This window comes from Micropterus salmoides, unplaced genomic scaffold (genome assembly GCF_014851395.1).
Source record: "Micropterus salmoides isolate LMB-PRFRI ecotype aquatic unplaced genomic scaffold, ASM1485139v1 Ms_hic_scaffold_2104, whole genome shotgun sequence".
NCBI lineage: Eukaryota > Metazoa > Chordata > Actinopteri > Centrarchiformes > Centrarchidae > Micropterus > Micropterus salmoides.
Window position 1 is genome coordinate 1 of NW_024041268.1, and position 20,579 is coordinate 20,579.

Below are 20,579 nucleotides of genomic sequence, written 5' to 3' on the forward strand. Positions count from 1 at the left end.
AAACTGCGTCAAAGCGAAGTAATTTAATCCCAATAACTTTTAAAAACCAAATATGAAAGATGATGACTTCTTAAAAGGATAGCTCTATTTTATCTTTTAACTATCATTAACAAATTGCATGACAACACTAAAACCAAGAAAATCTATAATAAACTCAGATAAAAATCCATGCCACTGCATTTAGATAACATATTTCGTTATAAGCATGGCAAGTATTGTTTATTCTGAAACAACAGACAATAAAGTCCCTGTAATTTGCAAAAACATAGTGTGTACACATCACTGGTTATGCTCAGAGATGCTGCCCTGCTATGACAAAGCTTTGATAGTGTGTTTTGCTATTTTTGATTTGAGATAAAATGAGATATCCATCTGATGAGTATAAATTTGCAACTGCCAATAAAAATATGCTTTTAGTGTAGAAGCGAGATATAATCCACAGTCTTGTTCTGTGCAAAAATATGCTCTAAATGCCCTAATTAAGTGGAAATCTAATATCTGAAATAATGCTATTGGATTTTTTTTTTAATCCAGTGTCCACCAGGCTCTATAAACAACACTTGCCGTATTTATCATAATGATGAAACTGTATATATCATGCAATTATAAGATATTGTTCTTTTATGTGTTTTACATTCTTACTTCCATATCGCATAATTACATGGAGCTCAGCGTTACCAGATATCTCTTAATAAGAAAACTCATAATTATGAATCCTTACTACATCTTTTATAATTTTTAACTCTTCTTATAAATTACAAGATCTGAAAACAAGCTCACAATTAAGAAAACTATCTTATTATTATGACAGCTCTCATAACTATTAGATAGAGATCGCGTATTATGAGCTCTCAGTAGAGATGGTGTATCATAATCACTGGCTAAATTCACATTTGTTTTGTGTCTTTAAATGGATTTTTTATATCTGTGTTCTAAGTAATAAACTGGTATGATTATGTCAGCCTTATATTTTAAAATAGAATGGTGTTGCTGTAGTGCATATGCAGAAAGAATATATTAACAATAACTACTGTGATTTGATGCACACATCGTAAGGCTGTATTCTATCTCTGTTGCTGGGAGACTGTGTGACTGAATGTGTGTGCGTGTTGTGTTGTACTGTGACCGAGTCCAGTTTCAGTGGGTGTAACAGTCAGCACTGACCCCGGCAGGCCTCCGGCCTCCATCACATTTGCCAGTGTGACATCGTTTGACCAGACGTCATACTGCCATTTCCTGAGGCCCAGCACGCCACACAGCACCCGTCCTGTGTGCAGACCAACACGCATGTTCAAATCCACCTCTGTCGCCTCCACCACAGACCTGCAAGGGGGGTGAGGAAGGTTAATCTCTTAAACTGTTTAAACAAAACCAAGAAAATGTAACCGCCACTAAGGAGGTTATGATTAATTCCTGCATCTTTCACTGTTTGTTAGTTAGTTAGCAGGATCTCAAAAAACTGTTCACAGACTTGAGCAAAATTTGGTAGACATTTAGGCAATGGATCAGATATTAGTAGAAGTATTGGTGGTGCTGATCTGGTCCCAGGTGTGCATCGAAGAATATGCGAGGCTCCAGGTATGGCAATGTAAGCCGATGAGTTGGTGGGTCTTCACTGGGTCCACAGCTTTGGTCCAGAAATATGTCAACAACTACTAGTTGGATTGCCATTTGTCTACCAGTCAAACACATGGTTCGAATTACGGGATGAATTTGGGGGGGTTGACCCCCCTAGTTAAGGCTCGGACCCGTCATTATAAATATTACAATCTATTTTCCATACTGATGCCTTATATTCAAGAAACTTGAAATATGATTTCTGACTCCAAATGGGGCCGTACCATTTCCTAACCTTGACATTAGCGTCTTGTCTGCCCACATCACTTGCAGCACAGCTTCAGTCCAGTGCATCACTGTTTTCACTGTGGAATTCAGGAGTTTTACCTGCCCAGGTAAATGTTAAAATCCAGGTGTGTTATTTCATCAGTTTTATTTATATAGCGCCAATTCACAACAAAAGGCATCTCATTGCACTTTTCATATAGAGCAGGTCTAAACAGTATTCTCTTTAATATTATTTATAGTGGCCCTAAAACTTCCCAACTCCCCAACAGTGTCTGACTACTGCTTTATTGAATGCAGATTAGGCTACATTTCATTCACAGTCAAGATGAGCAAGAGGAAAGGAGATTTTTGCTCAAAAAAAAGTTGAAACTTAAAACTTGAAATGATAATAACTGGTGCAATGAATTTAAGTTATCATCTGCACACATCAGTTAAATAATCAAGGATATTGTAAGCATTTTAAGATTTTAGTTTACTGAAGCCCGCTCCTGAGCTGTACTGGATTTCCTTTTTCAACTGGAAAAAAAGTCGACCCCCCCGGTTGTCACTGTATAATTCTCACCCTGGTTAAACATCAGCATGTTAGCATTGTAATTGTGAGCCTGTTAGCATGCTGATGTTAGCATTTATCTCAAAGCACCGCTCTGCCTATGAACAGCCTCATAGGACTGCTTGCATCACAGTAGACTCTCAGCATTGTTGCTCTTTCCTAAGGAAGTATTTACCTTAATAGATTGAATTGTCAATCACTATGCGGTACTATATGTGATTGCGGAATTGGATCCAAATGCATATTAAACATTTCTGAACATTTTATTTGCCACGCCTAGAGATATGCACTCACAAACACGTTTGTGGTTTCCTTTTCTTCCTCCAAAAGCCTTAAAACTCTTCTGAACTATGTTGGACAAAAACTCAGCATAGTCTAAACAAATAACATTCTTTACAGTGGTATGTACAGATATGTGTGCAGACCACCTTCACTTCCCTTTGTTGTGGTGCACAGGAGATAAAGCAGGACTTTTCCAAAGCTTCTCCTCTCCTGTAAATCACTACACAAAGCCCGTTGTCACCAGCGAAAGGTCAGCCACTTGATGATGTTTGTGTGTATGTTTACAGGGTGGCGGAAAAGAAAACGTGATCTGCCCGGTCTGAAGGAGGGATGTCACACACACACACACACACACAGAGGGATGCACGTGTATGGCAGCACCTGTCCTTTGAGATAAAGGTCTCCTACAGCCACATCCATCCATTCAGACAGAGCAGCGGGGAAAGGGAACATGACAGGCGAGTATTCACACAAGGAAATGAGGTGTGTGTTTGTATGTGTGTGTATGTGTGTCAACATGCTGGTGGCGGGAGGGGGAGGGGGAGGGGAATGCATGTGTACCAAGTGTCTTTGTGATTGCAAAACTGTCACAAATTCAATTTGTCTCAGTTTGTCTCTGATCTGTTGTCAAAATTAAGACATAGACATGGATATTTCTAACATTGCTTTGGGGGAAAACAACATCTTTCTTGCTGCTAAACTCCTCCTATATCATGTATTACTAATAAATATGTAGACAATGTGAAGGGAAAACTGGGTGATGCAGGGACAATGACTAATAAATACTCTTTTTATCTCTGATCAAAATCTGTCGTAAAGCTGAAACAGGGTTTTGGAAATAATTGACGAATAAAACAGTAGTTCTGTTAAGAACAGTATGACATGACTGATGTTGTACTGATGGTATTAGTGGTTTTAAATTATAGGTAATCACACCACCCACCCCACTGATCCACCCAATACATTTTACCCAACCTTCATTGATGACCAGAATTTATTTGCTTGTGCTATAGAATAGCAGTTTTATTTAAGAATTTGGTATGTGTCACATTTGGTGAAGATTAGGTAAAGTTTGTAGCAGTGGTACTGAAAAAACTGTTGAAAATTCTAATTTGTTTGTACATCTCTCAGTTCAGGGTTATGGGCTAAAACATGCATTATAAATAGATATATGGTGACGTTATCTGTTCTGAAAACAGACCATTCGTTCCTTGACTTCTTTTTGACTAACTTTCCAACAAATTTCATTAAAATCTGATGAATTTATGACACATTCTGCAAATTACCAGACAGACAAACTAATTTTTCTAACTTTCTAATTGGAGGTAACAGCAGCTTTAGCAAAACAAAAAGCCTCCCATTTCTGTTAGTATATAATGTAATGTTCATGCATTGTAATTTAGATACAATTAAACCTCATGTGTTGACCTTTACAGATGTGTGTGTGCTCAGATGCATGTTATAGAGAAGATGGGTGTGCATCTGTATGTCAGTGTGTGTGACTCACGCGATTGTGTCAATCATGTCCAGTCCCATCTCCACACAGCAGTGGGCATGGTCTGCCTTGGGTTGGGTCAGTCCCGATACACAGTAGTAACAGTCCCCCAGGATCTTTATCCGCCTGCAGTGATTCTCCTACAGACACACAAAGAGACGGACAGAGGGACAATGTCAGTAATACTAAAGCAATGTGTTTTCATTGGTTGGAATGGAGGTAAAGGGCCAATAGTTAGGTTTTTAACCAAGTCACTACTACTCCTTTTTAGTATGGATGGCAATATCAATGTCTGTTGGTCGGTCCACCGCTGGTCCAAACTGAAACAGAAACTATAGGATGTATTGCCTTGAAATGTGGTTCAGGATGGATTGTAATAAGTTTGATGATCACTGTTCCTTTAATGCCATCAGAAGGTCAAAATAATTTAATTTAGCCAAAAGTGTGGTTTATGATTAAATACCTGTAAAAACAAATGGCATTTTCATCAGCCTCAGCTGTGTCAATGCTAATTTGTAAATGTTAGCATGCTAAAGTCATTGTAGGTTAGCATTGTGACGTTAGCATTTAACTAAAAGCACCATTCTGTGCACGTTTAGCCTCACAAAGCCACTAGCATTGCTGAAGACTGTTAAAACAGCATAGTAAAATGAAATTCTCTGGTAATGCCTTATCACAGCTTACTAATTATGACAGAACCATTGCTATTCTTAAACCTATTATTCTGCTGATGAAACGCTAAACTTGATGACTCTAAAAAGTTTGACAAAGCACTCAAAACACTGATGGAACTAAATCATGTACATCGCAGACCACATTTGCCACCTGAAAATTATTCATACTTAATAATGACAAAGAGTGTATTTTTAGTCCTGTTACATGAGATCTGACTGTACAGAAACTGCATGGATGCCGCAGCTGCATCTCTGCTCATGTAAATCAGATGTGTGTATTTGTGCAACCATGTGTGTGTTTGTAGTTGAGGCCAACTCTAATTGCTCCGACATGCTCTTGAAGTAGAATCCCGCCCACACATTCCCAGACAGATCAGCTATTTGTCACAGTGCACATTGTGCACAAACTCTGCAGTGATGACACTGACAAAAACACCAACACACGCTCAAATGTTTAACAACATATTAACACACACAAACATACCTGCAGAAAAGCACAAACAGCAGCACGGTGGCATGTAAACATACTGTACAGGTACTGCGGTTTAGTCGCACACACAGGGTTTCCATTTGGCACTGTGTCACTCACAGTCATCAGAAAAATCGTTATGGTAGACCCAACAAAGCTTAGCCTGCAGGCAGCCTCTGAGTGACAAACACACGTGCACACACACAAATACAGAGGATTCATGACAACTGCAGGGTAAGAGGCGGCGATGAGAAGAGAGGAGAGGGGGTGCTCTGGTTTTCTGCTCACGGGAGCAGAAAGATTCTGGCGTGGGAGGATATGAGAATTCAGAACGTGGATGATTATCCCTGCGCTGGGAACAGAAATGTGTGTGTGTGTGTGTGTCTGTGAACAGAAATGATAGAGAAATTGTCAGCTGACAGAAAGCCATATCGCAAGAGAAAAGTATCTGCGTGTGTTTTTGGAAATTTGGGATTTTAAGCCAGCTGATTGGGGATGGTTTGTTTACTGGGGGAAAAATCAGTGTCCCCAAAGTTTAGGTTGAGCCTCCAGGGAATAAATGTGTTGTGTTAGCATACAGCAGTCAGACAGACTGAGCAGCTGTGACAGAGCCAGTTTGAAAGTGAATTTCTCCCTCGCTAACACGATAGGGTATAAATCTGAATTAGGATGCAGCTGCAGCTACACACACACACACTCACACACATGCATGCAATATATCCTCATCACAAGATTTCCATATAATAGCTTTCTGAGTGCTGGAGCACAGATAGCAAGCCACACAAGTCACCTCGTATCTTGCTCTTTCTCCCCCTCTGTCTCTCTCCCCGCGTTAAGTCATGACTGATTGTTGAGATGCAGAATGAACTCAAGAGGGATAATCCTGCTGATCATGTGACTTTGTGTGTGTGTGTATGTGTGTGTGTGTGTGCGCATGCAGAAAGCAAGAGTAAACTGTCTGAAGAGACCTCTTATCCTGGTAGAGGAAGAGTTCAGTGTGAATGTGGTGTAACTGACATAATGGGAACAACTGACTTATAAGTCATTGGATCATCTTCTCTTGATGAGATCCATTTTACGATCACAACATACACGTATAACAATTAGAAATCATTTTAATCATTATTTAATGATTAACTAGGCTGCTTTGAGAGCAAAATGTGTGCATGAAACACTGTAGTGTTCAAGCATTTTAAAGATGTTTTTAAAGTTGCTCTATATTAGGAATTTATCCCTAAAATTGGATGGATTTCGGGCTATTTAACATAAACTCCAAATCTGTTGTAAAAAACACAAGCAAAGAAAACACGCTATCATTTATTGTTATTATCAATTTTAGCTGTATCAGTATTTTTAATTATTGTTTAATGTTCACACATCCAGAATTTCTAAATTTGGTAATTTTTAAAGCTGCATGTATCTATTTATGGCCACAAGGGGGAATTAACTCCAATATTCACTTTCTTTTAGCTCTAGTTTGGTCACCACCAACTCCTGATGAAGACCATGAGATGCGTTAGAAAGCCCCAGTGCTGGTAACGGCACCTTGGGTTAAGATGATTTTGTCAACTGCTATCTCTTACAGCTGCAGCAAGTGGGTTATTTAACTCTGTGTGTGTCTGTCTGTCTGTGTGTGTGCTTGTACTTCCTACATACTGAGGACCGACAAGATTTTAACCTACAGAGTGAGGACATTTTTGGAAAGTGAGGACATTTTGGCCGGTCCTCACAACTTCAAAGGGCAGTTTGAAGGTTAAGACTTGGTTTTAAGGGTTAGGGTAGAATTAGGTTTAGCTTAGGATTAGGGCTGGCATTTTAGTTGTGATGGTTAAGGTTAGGGTAAGGGTCCAGGAAAAGCATTATGTCAATGACGGTCTTCACAACTATAGAAGTATGCAGGATATGTGTGTGCGTCTGTGTGTATGCATCTCATACAGTACTAAATGATTATAGTAGTATGGCGGCAGATAACCTATCACTCACCTTCTTTCCCTGAGAACAATGCAACAAAGGCTTACTGATGTACAGTGTATGCTACTATACACACTCTCTATCTCTTTATCGAGTGCAGTAGTCCCAGTAGCACACACACACACACACATACACACACATACACACACACACTACATGCTCAGCCCTTATCTCCCCTATGTCTAAAAATCGGTTCACTCATCTCTCTTTCACACCCTTCCACTTCCTTCTCCTTCTTGACCTTCATCTCCTCCTCCTCCTCCTACACGCCAGTCAGCCTCTCCAACTTTACTTAACTGTTGGATCAATATATGACTTGGCATAATAAATGAGCTCCAGGACTAAATAATACATTTTGTTTTCTTGGAGGCTTTTTGTGCTGCAGAGGAACAACAGGCGAAACAGGAGCTCACCAACTGTTTAGTCACTTGTAGCCAGTCTGCCTCCCCCACTGCCTCCCGGCTGGCTGTGATGGCTCAGTGACATTATCTCATAAATTTTAATTTACCTAAGGGGAACTGAACTTTAACGACGTTAATTCAGATCAGAACTAACCCTTTAAAATACCACGAAAACACAAACAAACTAACCTAACGAGGTAATAACAGAACTCTTGTGTTTGCAAGGTAAAATCTGTTGATGTCAAAGGAGTCTGGTGGCTTTAAAGAGGGCATATATGGATATATGGCTTCAGTTCCCCATCAAGTAAAGTGGTGAAAATATTCTAAATATAGCGTACATTTTAACTGATATTGTTTGCTGGCTAAAATATGGTTCTGCCCCCATCCACAGCAGCACATTGGTTAGCTTCTGTACTGGTACTCCTGTCTGGTTCTTCAAAGTAAGGGTGTGCCGACCGCCATCTCCTATAGGTAATACACTGACTATACTATGGATTACTATGGACTTACTGTAGCCAGCTCATCAAACTTCCCAAAGAGTTCGTTGAGCAGTTTGACCAGTTCCTGGGCAGTGCACTGAGAAGCCAAGCTGGTGAAACCCACAATGTCTGCAAAAAGGATGCTGTCAGAAGAGAGAGAAAGAAAGACAAATTATAATTTGCTGTGAAAAGCTCAACTTGTCATGACAGCTGATTTTAAATTTGTTTTCTTCCTCGTGTTCATTAAGACTCTGTAGTTAAAAACTACACTAAAAATACATTTCCACAAAAAAAGAGGGTCAAGATTAACTGCACAAACACAGTACTTCTGACACAAAATACCCACAGATCACACCGTAGCAGAGAAATTAGCTAATGGTGATCAAAAGTGAAGCAAGCAGTGAGTACCATAATCACATCCCTGATAAGTGAAAGTGTCTTTTAGGCCAACCACTAAATCAATTAGAGAGCTAAATAGCCTGCTGCTGGCTAGCTGCTGTAGTGGGGATGAGGAAGGTGTTGAAAGCTACTTAGCCCCTCATTCATTTGCTCTGAGGCAGGCCAGATGGCAACAAAACAAGGTGTTATGGATCTTATTGACTCTCTGTCCAAAAAAAAAAAAAATCATTGCTCCCACTGGAGTAAAGGCATCAGCATTAGAGCTGTGTGTACAGCTGGGTATAATTTTTTTTAATACTGACACAAAAACAATATTTTTTTCAACAATCTAACAACTATTAGATGGATTACCATGAAATGTGGTACAGATAATCACGTTCCCCTTCAGGATGAATCTCAATTACTTTGACGATCCCTTAACCGCCATCATCAGGCGCCATTATCAGGCGCCGTCATCAGGTCACAGTTTTAATGTCTCCAATGCTCTGGTTTATGACGGATTACATGCAAAGGCCTCAGCTGTACTTAATGTTTAGTGCTACATAGCAAAAGTTAGCTTGCAAATACTCTTAACCAGGATGTTGACCATACACATTATACACATTATCCCATCCAAAGTCCAGAATGAACTTTCACACTCAGTTTAAATTATTGTTTTCTGCTCTTCCTCCACAAGATTAGCTTTAGGCACAAAAACTACTTGTTTAAGATTCTTTTTATTAATCCATCCACCCCAACCTCCTACTTTTTAGTTTTTACAGAACAATTTTTGACAGACAAGAGTTATAATTCACCAAAGGTCTTTGTCGGGTAAGTGCATACATTGCAGATTTTAGGTATGTGAAGAAACGTTGATCAAACGTTCTCTGGGCCACATCAAAGGGGGGCCAGATCAGGAAGATGTCACGCCCCTGCTTGGCAAAATAAAGCTGACATTTGGGGTTTCTTTAACCACCATGTGTTTACATGTGCATGTGAGTGTTTGCAGCAGCTCCCTGGAGATGGGCGGGAGCTGGTTTGCTGGGTCTAGCAGCGTGATGTTTGGCCGAGTGCCAGCGCGGCAGCGAGGCTGGTGAACGGGCAGTGATGTTCCTGAACTGTGACTGAGTGTGGGAGCCGAGCAAATAGGCAGACAGTGAAAGAGAAAAAGAGGCAGACATAGACTGGAGAGGATTGTCTCTCGACAGGAGTGCTGTTGACATGCTACCTAGCCCTCCACTCCCACACTCAGCAGCACTGATACAGCTCTCCTTTTCTCTTTACTGCCTCAATCGAATGTAATCAGCTCCAAGTCAGGTCAGGTTCTCACACTCTCACACTAATACTTTCTTCATTAAAAGTGCAATAAAGGTGGCTGGGCTGAAAAAATCATCATTTCATTACTGATTAATATATAAAGTATTTTTCCAACAAATCAACTAACTAATTAGTTTTTTATTCTATAGTATATATTCTATAAAATATTACATAAACATCACAAATTCTCAGAATCAAAAAGAGTGCCCTCAATTGCTTCTTTCAAAGTCAAAACCCCAAAGAAATTCAACTTACAGTAGCTTAGTTTCCATCATTGTATTTCTGTGCACAATTTGAAGTATTGCGTTAGAAAAACTTGATGTCAAGGCAAAAATAAAACTTTGTAAATTAAATTTCTTTTTACGCTTGTTTGACGTGGTTTTTGCCTTTTTTGAAAGAGTAATGCGCTTAATGGGCTGATTGAAAAGAGAAAAGCTATAGGGATATATAGAATTCAATTGTTCATCCAGTCCGTTTCAGAGTTTGTTTACATTATATATACATATAGCTACAAGATTGCATTGTTGTGTTGCTTGCCTGAGACCAAGTTGTGAACGCAATATGAGAGATGGGATAGTATCATACAGTGCATACACAGTGCTGCATCTGCACTCATTAGATTTAAAATAAATTTAAAATGAGCAAGGTTATGTTTGTCAATCAATGAACTTTTTAAAAATCTCACCTCCTTTCGTAGTTTACAAAATTATGATTTGTAATCAGTGAATGAATAATGATTAATTCACTGAATTATGAATTATGATTCGTTCACTGAACTCAAACAATAAACATGAGCCCTGGCCCTGATTGATAGACAGTCGCTGAGTCACTCAAGCCCGCCGCTCTCATGTCATGAAGTATTGAAGTAGGAAGTAGTACCTCATTTTTATTTAAATTTAAAATGAACAATTCAGTGAATGGATCCTTTGAATTAATATTTTCAATGAATCGATTCTTACTATTCCATTCACTGAAAAACTGCTTAGCCCATCACTACTGTTTTTCTTTCTTCTTCTTCTTTGAGGTTTATTTGCAACTGGTTTTGTGTCCGGTTCACGACTTTCATTTTTTCTACTTTGTTTATTACAGCCATGTTAAACGTAGCCTATACGTCCAACTTCTGATAAAGCTACGCTGTAGCCAAGTTTATTCACTCCAAACCGGTTGATTGATCAAATTGTCATTTTCTTTTTTACAACAATTTAACAGTTTGCTTCAATACTCACTTGACAATTCGATGGAAACACGGCTAATGAAACAGAGAATAACAGCAAGTCCTTGTATTTGAGGTGCTGGAAAAAGCAAGTGTTTGGCATTGTCTTTGATAAATGATTTAAATGATTAGCCTTCTGTCAAAAATCGATTAATCAACTTATCGCTGCATCGCTAGACAAATTGATTAATCCACTAATCAATTAATTCCCAGGGTGTAATTTAATACCAAGGCTTTATGATTATGTGTAATTTTGTAAAGCAACAGCTTTCATATTCCTCTAGTGTATGCTGTTGCCAGTAAAAAGGGGAACAACTTTAAACTGGAGGATTCAAATTCCACTTTCCCAATCCCTGAGTGCCACTAAATTCTTGTTAACATCAGAAAGTCTGTCTCCAAAACTACAACAACACCAAAAATAGATGAGACGGAGTAAATAAGCATTTTCTAATCTACTGGTCGTGACAACTGCACAGGCACCAGTGCTCCTTCCCTTTTCTCTTTCTAACCTTTACGCAGTTGCGTTTGCGTTAATGGCTTATTTTAATTGATCTCCTTCTATTCTTGACCTTGCAAGTGACACCTGGATCAAAACATTCCAGCCTCTCCGCACACCTCTGTGGCCCGCAGTTGTCATGACACCCCCATACCTGACATTGTCATGACGTTGGATGTAGATCTTGTGAAAGATCCTTTCAGGAGGCTTCAGGAAGTCCTCCTTCATCTCCATGGCAACATTCCTGGGCAGTAGGCTCATTAGCAGACGCTCCTGAGGAGGGATGGTTATCGGTGTTAGAACTTAGGGAAACAGGAAGACATGGACAAAAATGTACACAGTGTAAGCTTGTATTCCTGCAGGTGTAAGAAAACAAATACAAACAATTTGCTCTTTGCTCCGGTGCAAACATCCAGACACTGCTTATTCTGGCAACCAGAAATAAATATACTGCCTTGACTATAGCAGTGAAATGATTACTCAATCAACCTAGTAGTCAATCAAAACAAAATCAATCAACAACTATTTCATTTTTGGAACCAATCAACTGATAAATCCATTTGTTAAGCGAAATTGCTAAACATTTACTGGTTCCAGCAACTTAAAGGTGAGGATATGTTGCTATTTTTACACTGTAAACTCAATTGCAGATAAAATGGCAGATTCCTTCATTAATCGCAAATTATTTTGATAATCTATTGTGTAATTATTCAAACTCAGATGCAAAAAAAAAACCTGGGTCCAGTTGTTCTATTGAAAAGATTTGATGTTTTTATTTGTCTAATATGATCTGAGTATCTTCGTGTACCTTTGCTTTTTCAGTCAATGAAACAGCTTTCTGATAATCCCAGATGATTTAAGAAAAATAATAAGCAGATTAATCAGTAATCAAAGTAATTGTTAGTTGCAGCCCTCAACTGAATATCTGTGACTATTGGACAATAATGAAAACAAGAAATTTTAAGACTTTGAACTCTATTAATTTAATGAGCATTACCACTATTATGTGTCATTTTATAGACTAAACAAATAATTGATTAATCAAATCAATAATCATGAGGAAATTAATTAGTTTGCACCCTACTTTAGATGACAAAAACTGTTACTGAACTAACGAGATGTTGGACCACAGGAAGATAGGGGTGCAACTGATGATTATTTATCTATCAATGAATTTTTTGGATTAATCATTTGAGGTAAATAATTAATTGTGAAAAAATGCCTATTACAATATCTTAGAACACAAGGTAATATCTGGTGTCCATCCTACAGTCCAAAGCCCAAAGCTCTTCCATTTGCAGTGACACAAAATTGTGACAGAACAACACTTTAAATTCTGTTCAGTGACATTTTACTAAGTCCAGTGTTATTGTTTTCCAATGGGAAGTGGACACTATGGTGTAGTTAAGAGGAAAATTGTGGTTAAGGCACATGGTTAGGGTTAGCCAACTATAACATAAACGATCATTTCTGGTCTGTGACAGAAGTCAAAGTCCAGACTTCTGCATTAAACACAGTACAAGCCCATTAACCACACCGACTTACACAGCTTTACTTTCTGTCTTGCTATATAAAAGATACACTAATTCTTGCATTGACACTGAATGTTGGCTGTAAATCGTGAGGTGCAGAAGCATCCGATACAGATTCATACTTAGAGTCTGGGCTGAATCCTCACATTTGAGAAGGTAGAACTGGAGAATGTATAACTTAAAGGGTTAATATTGTTGTCAATTCATTTTCAATAATCAACTAATCTTTTCAGCACTAAGCACAGCCTAAGGTAGTATCTACACAGATCAGCATGTTTGTTTTTTTGTCTCAGTAGCAGCAGCATAAAGTACAACTCTAGCAGGATGTCAAATGGTTGTGAATGCACAATGAATCATCAGGCGGCTCAGCTGAATAGCTGCTGAGAGGCAGCATTACAAAAGCAGAAGGGGCTTTCCTGTGTCTCCCTCCAACACCGCTTCACATTGTACATCCATTCACACAACTGCTCCTCATCTGTGAATAAAAAAAGGTAAATTAAAGTGCAGCTTTATGTGCATGCTTGTGTGTTTGTCCATATGTGCTTGTGTTTCAAGCTTTTGCGCTAATACACGTGTCGGGAGTAAAAATCGCGATAACCAAAGTGTGAAGATGAGGCCATTTTAATGAAATAAATTATTCATCTGGTTTTATTAATCTCTTCCATTTCTCTTTCCTGAACGTGTTGTAATTGCACATCAATAATTCCCATTTCTCTGATCTGTCCCAGGCGTAATTCACTGTGTGCTCTGTTTGACTTGGCTCTTCCTCATAGTGGTTTATTAATGAACCACTGGCTCACTTTCTCTCACATTAACATGAATAATCCCTGTCCTCCAGATTAACAAGAGGAGGCAACTCCCACAAAAAAATTTACAATTTGAAACTTCAGGAATCCAACTTGTTTGCACAGAGTGGAAAGTGAATGCTTTGTCAGGAGGAAGAAAAAGCCTTTTTCTTTAAGCTTAATTCTTGTCATAAGAAGATATCCATGACAAAGGAACAAAAAAAAAGATAGCATGGAGGTGAAAAGAGAAGAAAATGTGCAATAATCTGTAAGGATAAGCCTATTGACTTACAGTGTGACAGACTGATGACACAGTGTTAACAGTATATAGATTTTATTCATGTATCCCACCATGAATAAAATCTATATTGAACAATACATTGTCATTTTATGGAAACTGAATTGAAAAAAAACAGATGGCAAGTTGGCTAATCCAATTAAATGAATTACTGACAAATTTACCACAAGTTCTCCAATGTACTTGTTTTACATTTTACCATTTATCAATCCTGCCCAGTGGTTTGCATGATTGTCCGCACTGGTCTGATGCAGCCAGAGGATGAAAGGGATAGCTACCTCTGATGATTGACCACTACATGTCATTTCACAATATACAGTATATGGGATAATTTTTACTAAGCCTAATGGTTCCTAAATTTGAGAGACTCAGCTCAGTAGCTTGTATTGGATGCCAACAGGGCCATATGGTGTGAGTTAATTCCTGATCATTTATGTTGGAAATATCAAACAAAATAGAAATATTTATACAATACAGTAAAGTGGGGGAAAATGTCATTGAGGTTTCTTGGTGCCTCGGTGACCCAACTGATTAATGTATCAAATTTGACCATGTGGTTCAAGTTTGCATGATGATTCTAAGGCTTTGGAAAACACTCCTGACCTGAAAGACTGGTTTACTTTCATGTTAAAAGTGCAGTCAGATGAACATAAGGACATATAATTTAATGACAACAAAGGAGAAATCCATGAGCTGTTGAGACCAGAAAAATGACAGCAGTGGATGGTTGTTCAAACACTTCAACTTCAATTGTTGTGCTATATTTATGCAAAAAAAGTTCATTCTTGACTGTAGTTATCTTAATTCAAAGTTCACTTACTAGGTTTTACTGAGGCTTTTGGCCAGATCATTCAATCTTTAGCAGCAGATGGAGTTTGCTTAGTTGTCATGGAAGTGTCTTGAACCTCAATCGTGCAACAACAGGAGGCCGTTTATGACTTTAAATAACTGATGGAAAGAAGACAGATCACCCAAGTTCCAAACAAAAAGTCGTGAGATAAAAACTGAGCCAAACAAAGACTGTGAGATGTGGTTGAAAGATATGGAAAAAGCTAGTAAGTAAGTAAGTTATGGTCTTTTTGGCAAACAGGCTTTTTGGTCATCTGAATAACGTGTTCTCTCTCAAAACTTAAGATACAAGTATGACATTGTTGTAGCACCCCAAAACCTTTTAGGGAAGACAACATGCTGGATTGTTGGGCGTGACCTTTGACCTTCCCATAACACCTGGTAGTTGCATAGACATAACCAATCCTTAACCATATTGTAGGCAGATAAGGCAATGTTGGTATTAGTTGCTTTTTTCATGGTCATTCTTGAGTTTGGAAATAGCAGTTTAACTCAACGTCCACATATCACCTTTTTCCTGGAGCTTTCATTCATAACAAACAATCTTCATCCGTAGATGGAGTCATGGATCTGTTGAAGTACGAGCTCAATAGCTACTAAAAGCCCTGGCAAAAGCTAGTAAATGGACCTTTAGATGGGACGTTTTTATCAAATTACTATATCCAAGGTCAAGAATGAACATAGATGCTTAAATTGCTATGGAAGAAACCATAACAGCTACTGAGCTCACATGTCAACAGATCAGTCTCCATGACTATTGAAGAAATATCATCTGCAAATGAAGACTGTGTCACAGTTTAAAGGTTTAGAATAAAGATGCTAAGTAGACCTTGTGCTGGGATTGTTTTGTTGCGGTCAAATTGACCATGTTAATTTGTTGTTTATGTCCGAGCACTTATTACAGATGTCAGAAACACTTTTGAGTAATGTCAGGTTGTATTTTACTGTGTTTTTTAAAAACTACACAGTGCCTCAGGGTTCTGAGATAGCTATTGAACTAAGAAGTCAATTTTCCACCCAGACATACAGCACATTGCCTACACATGTTCAGGAATCAATACAACCTATGGATCCAGCTTAAAGCAAAGACCTGAGCAAAGAATGAGTGATAACCAGTGGCCTGTTTGATGGCTGAAATTCAAATCCGAGACGTTTGTACGTGGGCACATAGGCAGCAGCCTGGTTGGAGGCTGTTGGTAGATCCCATTCAGGGGCCTGTGTGTGTTTCACTCACCCAGATAAACTGTGACCTTTCCTGGAGTAGGGAGGCCATGGAAGCAATCTGCTTATGTAATTACCTGTCAGAAGGGAGCCTGTTACTGCTGGGGAAAACACAGCATATCATCATCTAATCTACAAAGCGCAGGTGCTAAGTGTGCGTGTGCGCTCACGAATGTTGTGTATAACAAAGGTAAGAGCATATTACATACATGGGACAATTAATTGTCTATTAAACAACTGATGTAGGTGTGTTTCGTGCACATGGCGGGCGAGTAGGGTGCGGTACATAACAAAGTGTTTCTGTGTGTTAAAGTTGCCTGATTGCTCCTTTGTTAAATCGCTGCATGTAGGTGTGTGCGTGCAGAGGGGGTGGAATGTGTGGCACTGGTACATGTGCCACAGTAATTGTTCTTTCCTTAAATAGCTGCTGTCATAGTTACTGCGTGCCTGTGGGCATGTTGTTAGAATACATTGGCACCTGAAACCTTCAAAAAAAAAAAAAAAACTTCTCAAGAGACTGAAGATTTCATGAACATACGCGCTCAAGACGAGGTGTGTGGAAGCATGTCTTTCTCATCCCGCTCTCCTTCTGCTGTTTTCTATTTGTGCATTTGTGTGTGTTTGTGTGCGTGTGTAAATTCACGACTCACCTGTTTCTCATTTTCATCCTCCAGTCTCAGCCTCTCCTCGATGCAGTTGCGGGCTTGCAGGAAGACTTTCCTCTGGGTGCGCTCAGTGAGAATCCTCACAAACACCCCCGACAAGTTGACGCTGGTGAATAGCACTGCGTTGGCCACCAGCTGCACACAAACAAGAAAAGACATGCCAAACAAAGCTGGCAGTGGCCTTTTTCTTTTTTCACTGTATGTCATGTGAGCCTGAAGGAACACACATGTCGATATGTGCATTTGTGTGTACAATCATACATCCCGGCTAGATTAGACTTCACAATCCTTGATTAATCCACGGGATGGAATGAATGGCAGACATCAAGGTCAACACAGTGATTTCAACATGAAAGCTTTACAGTGGAAAGGCTGACAAACAAAGTGCATTATTGGTTATTGATCACAGACTATTGATTCAAACACTTCATTTGGATGATGGACTCTGTAGCCACTCTGTGTCGTCGCTTCTTAGGAGGTGAGAGCTGAAAGGTCAAAGAACACTCTAATCACACAAAGCTGGAGATGCTTTGGGGGGGGGGGGGGCATTTCTGCTACACAAAGTTATGTTTATTTTTTCAGAATTTTCTCTAATTTCATTTTCTTGTACATTTCTGGGTAATTTTACCTCCCCTGGCCTCTAAAAATAAGATTTACAAATAGATTACCATTTGGTTGCACTGCTCCCATCTGTTGGGGATGAGGGGTTACAATCCACAAAGGTTGGGAACCACTGATTTAATGCGTTACTGCTAATGAAGTAAGTTTGTCAAACTCGTGTGAACCATAGGAATGTTTTTATGTTTTAGCAGTGGTTCCCAACTTGGGGATGAAGAAAAATCTGAGGGTCCAGGAGAACAGAATTGAAAAGCAGAAAAAATGTGTTTCTAATACACAAATCACCTTTATTTTTCTTATTTTTTTCTTAAAACCTGGTCGATTGCTTGATCATTTTACATCTTATGCCACCTAAAAATTACAGACAAAACAATTCAAGAAGAATTAGTCTTAGATTTAACTGGTCATTGCCCAATGACAGTCAGAACCTGGTGGCAAGTGTAGATAGCTTCATTTTAGGAGTAACCTGATTGTCTTATAGGAAATATCTCAGAAACTGTATTTAACATGATGTTGATGTGTGAAAATACATCCTGAATACTAAATGATTACTTCTGCTTACAATCTGGGGCACAAGGACCAGTGAAAATTCAGCACTAAGTTGTGTACGTGGCTCTGCAGGATCCTCACTGCGTGCTTCAGCACCGACAGCTGGACAGCTCCTCCTCTGCCTCATTACAGAGGTAAGCAAAAGTGAAAGTTTGTGCTCGTTCCCAGTTTTACAGCTACGATTCCCTGGAGCTAAATCGATCAGGGGTTTTTAAATCTTTCTTCTCCAGGAAAAGTTGGACGTGCGAGCGTGATGTTTCTCAGCACCACTCATACAGACTTCATAGCCCAGCTGAGAGCTTCCCACAACTACAGTCTTCTACACTGGAGCGTCTGCTCAAGGCTGGTTTTAGAGTAAAAGGGGGACTCAACTCTTTGATATGATGATGGCTTAAGTGAAAAAAAATGTTAAAGATTCTAAGCATAAAGCAATAGAGTTGGTTGAGTGACTGAAGAGCTGATCAGGATGCAGGTGCAGCACTTACCGGTCTCCATAGCTTTTGTTTCCTTCCAGTGACCGACGTCGCTATGACAATGAAGTGGGATGCAGCCAGCATCACCCCGAACAGCACAGCCAGCAGCGTCCGCACCGGCAGCAGCACGTAAGCCACGAGGGTGACTAGCATGAGCTGCCACACGCCTTGCTCAGGGGTCCCGGCGCTCACCGGCTCCGAAGTGGCGAGTGCTAGCGGGAACGGGCAGCAGAGCAGCGCAAAGGTGAAGCTGAAGAGCAGGGCCAGCTTCGCTATTTGCTGCAGCTGCGTCACCTGCAGGTATTTAACGTTGGTGACGATAAACAGCGACAGGAACACCACGCAGTGCACCGGGTAGGAGCCCTTGGACAAGGTGAGACGCGGGTTGGAGAGCAGCTCCATCAGGGACAGAGACGACGCGGCCACGATGAGGACCGCCAGCGCTTTGAGCGTGGCGGTCTGCTCCAGCTTCAGGTTGTAGTTTGAAAGAGAGCTTCCAGCTCCTGGCTGTTGAACTCGTCCTCGCAGGCGATGGCGCCCAGGCGTGCACCGGCCGGACAGTGACCCTTCCTCCGTCGGGTCTTGACTCTTTCGAATGGCATCTCCTCCATGTTCCGGCCATTCATGAAGCGGGGGTGGCGCACGACCCCTCAACTTTTCTTTTCCTCTCCTCCGTTCTGGAATCGACCGGGCACCCTCTCCCAGTTCATGCGTCCTGGATGTCCGGATTGATGTCAGAGGGGAGAGGGTGGCAGTGGAGACAACAGAGCCCCGTGCGCGCTCTATCCACAGGTTGACGATTGTCGGTGTGTCGTCAGAAAAGTAGCCCGACCAATGTGCAGCACGCCTCTCTCTCTCATTCTCTCTCTCTCTCTCTCTCTCTCTCTCTCTCTCTCTCTCCGACCACCTGCGGTGCTTCAGACAGGGTTGCCCCTGATCATGCGCTCTTACAGGAGGGACCACGCTTGCCTATGATGATAGTCAAAACACATCACCACGAGGCTTGGCGAACAGCCATGTCACGTAAAAAAACAATTTGACAGTATTTTCTCCGGTCTTACTTTCTCTCGCGTCTGAGATGCACAACTAGCTCACAAACCTCAAATATAAGCCTACATTACTGTTTGTCCTTCTCCTGCTTTAATTTGCTTGAGCGAAATGTCAGTGGTTGGGTGAAGACAGCAGCAAAACAGCGCTGGAGATTTCCCCTCGCAGTGTCTGCAGTCAGAGCTGATGTAGTTCCCAGCTAAAAATAGACCAGCTGCATCGGTGGATGGTCCAATATAGCAACAATTTGGTCTTTCCCGCATCTGTATTTCTCATACATTTTATTGCAGAGTCAAGTGTTTTTTTTTCAAACAGAGAATTAACAGAAAACACGTTACAGAGGGGATGTAATAGTCCTGCAGGGGGACTAAAAATAAGCTCTCTTCCCGAATTGACTGTGAAAATGTAAGAGTGAGGACGTGCATCTTAAACTGTGGTGCACCGTTGTATATGGTTGAGGACATGTTTTCTACATAGTGCATAGTTTGTGCATGTATTTGTGCATATTTTGTGCACGCATTTGTGTTATGCTGTGGGTAATCTAATGAGTTTAATTTGAGTTTTACTTAAACACCCAAGAGGATAAATTTTGTTCCTGCAGAACAAATATTGATAGAATAAAGACATATCAAAATGTAACCAATGAAGGACATATAAAAATGTAACTGACTATTTCAAAAATAACTATTTCAAAGCAGAACTATGAATTATGGGAGAATATGGGAAACAAGGACAGGGTAAATTGTCTTCAAAACAGCACCAGCTAAAATAGCAAGTAATTGACAAGAAAGTAAAAAAAAAAAGATCTTTAGGATATTCACCTCAGGTTTAAATTTGGTGTAGAACAAATAGTGACAGAATAAAGGCCTCCTTCAGTGACAATATAACTAATGTTAGCAGGGAATATAAACTTGCAATATGGAAGAACGTAAGCAAAAATATGCAGAAGTAAAACATGTAGAAAATATCATT

The 20,579-nt window shown here is 40.0% G+C and overlaps 1 pseudogene; it reads right to left on the minus strand.

Annotated features, from left to right (window-relative positions):
• Positions 1-1,164: 1,164 nt before the first annotated feature.
• On the minus strand, positions 1,165-19,858 carry LOC119916702 (annotated as a pseudogene).
• Between the last annotated feature and the right edge of the window lie 721 nt (positions 19,859-20,579).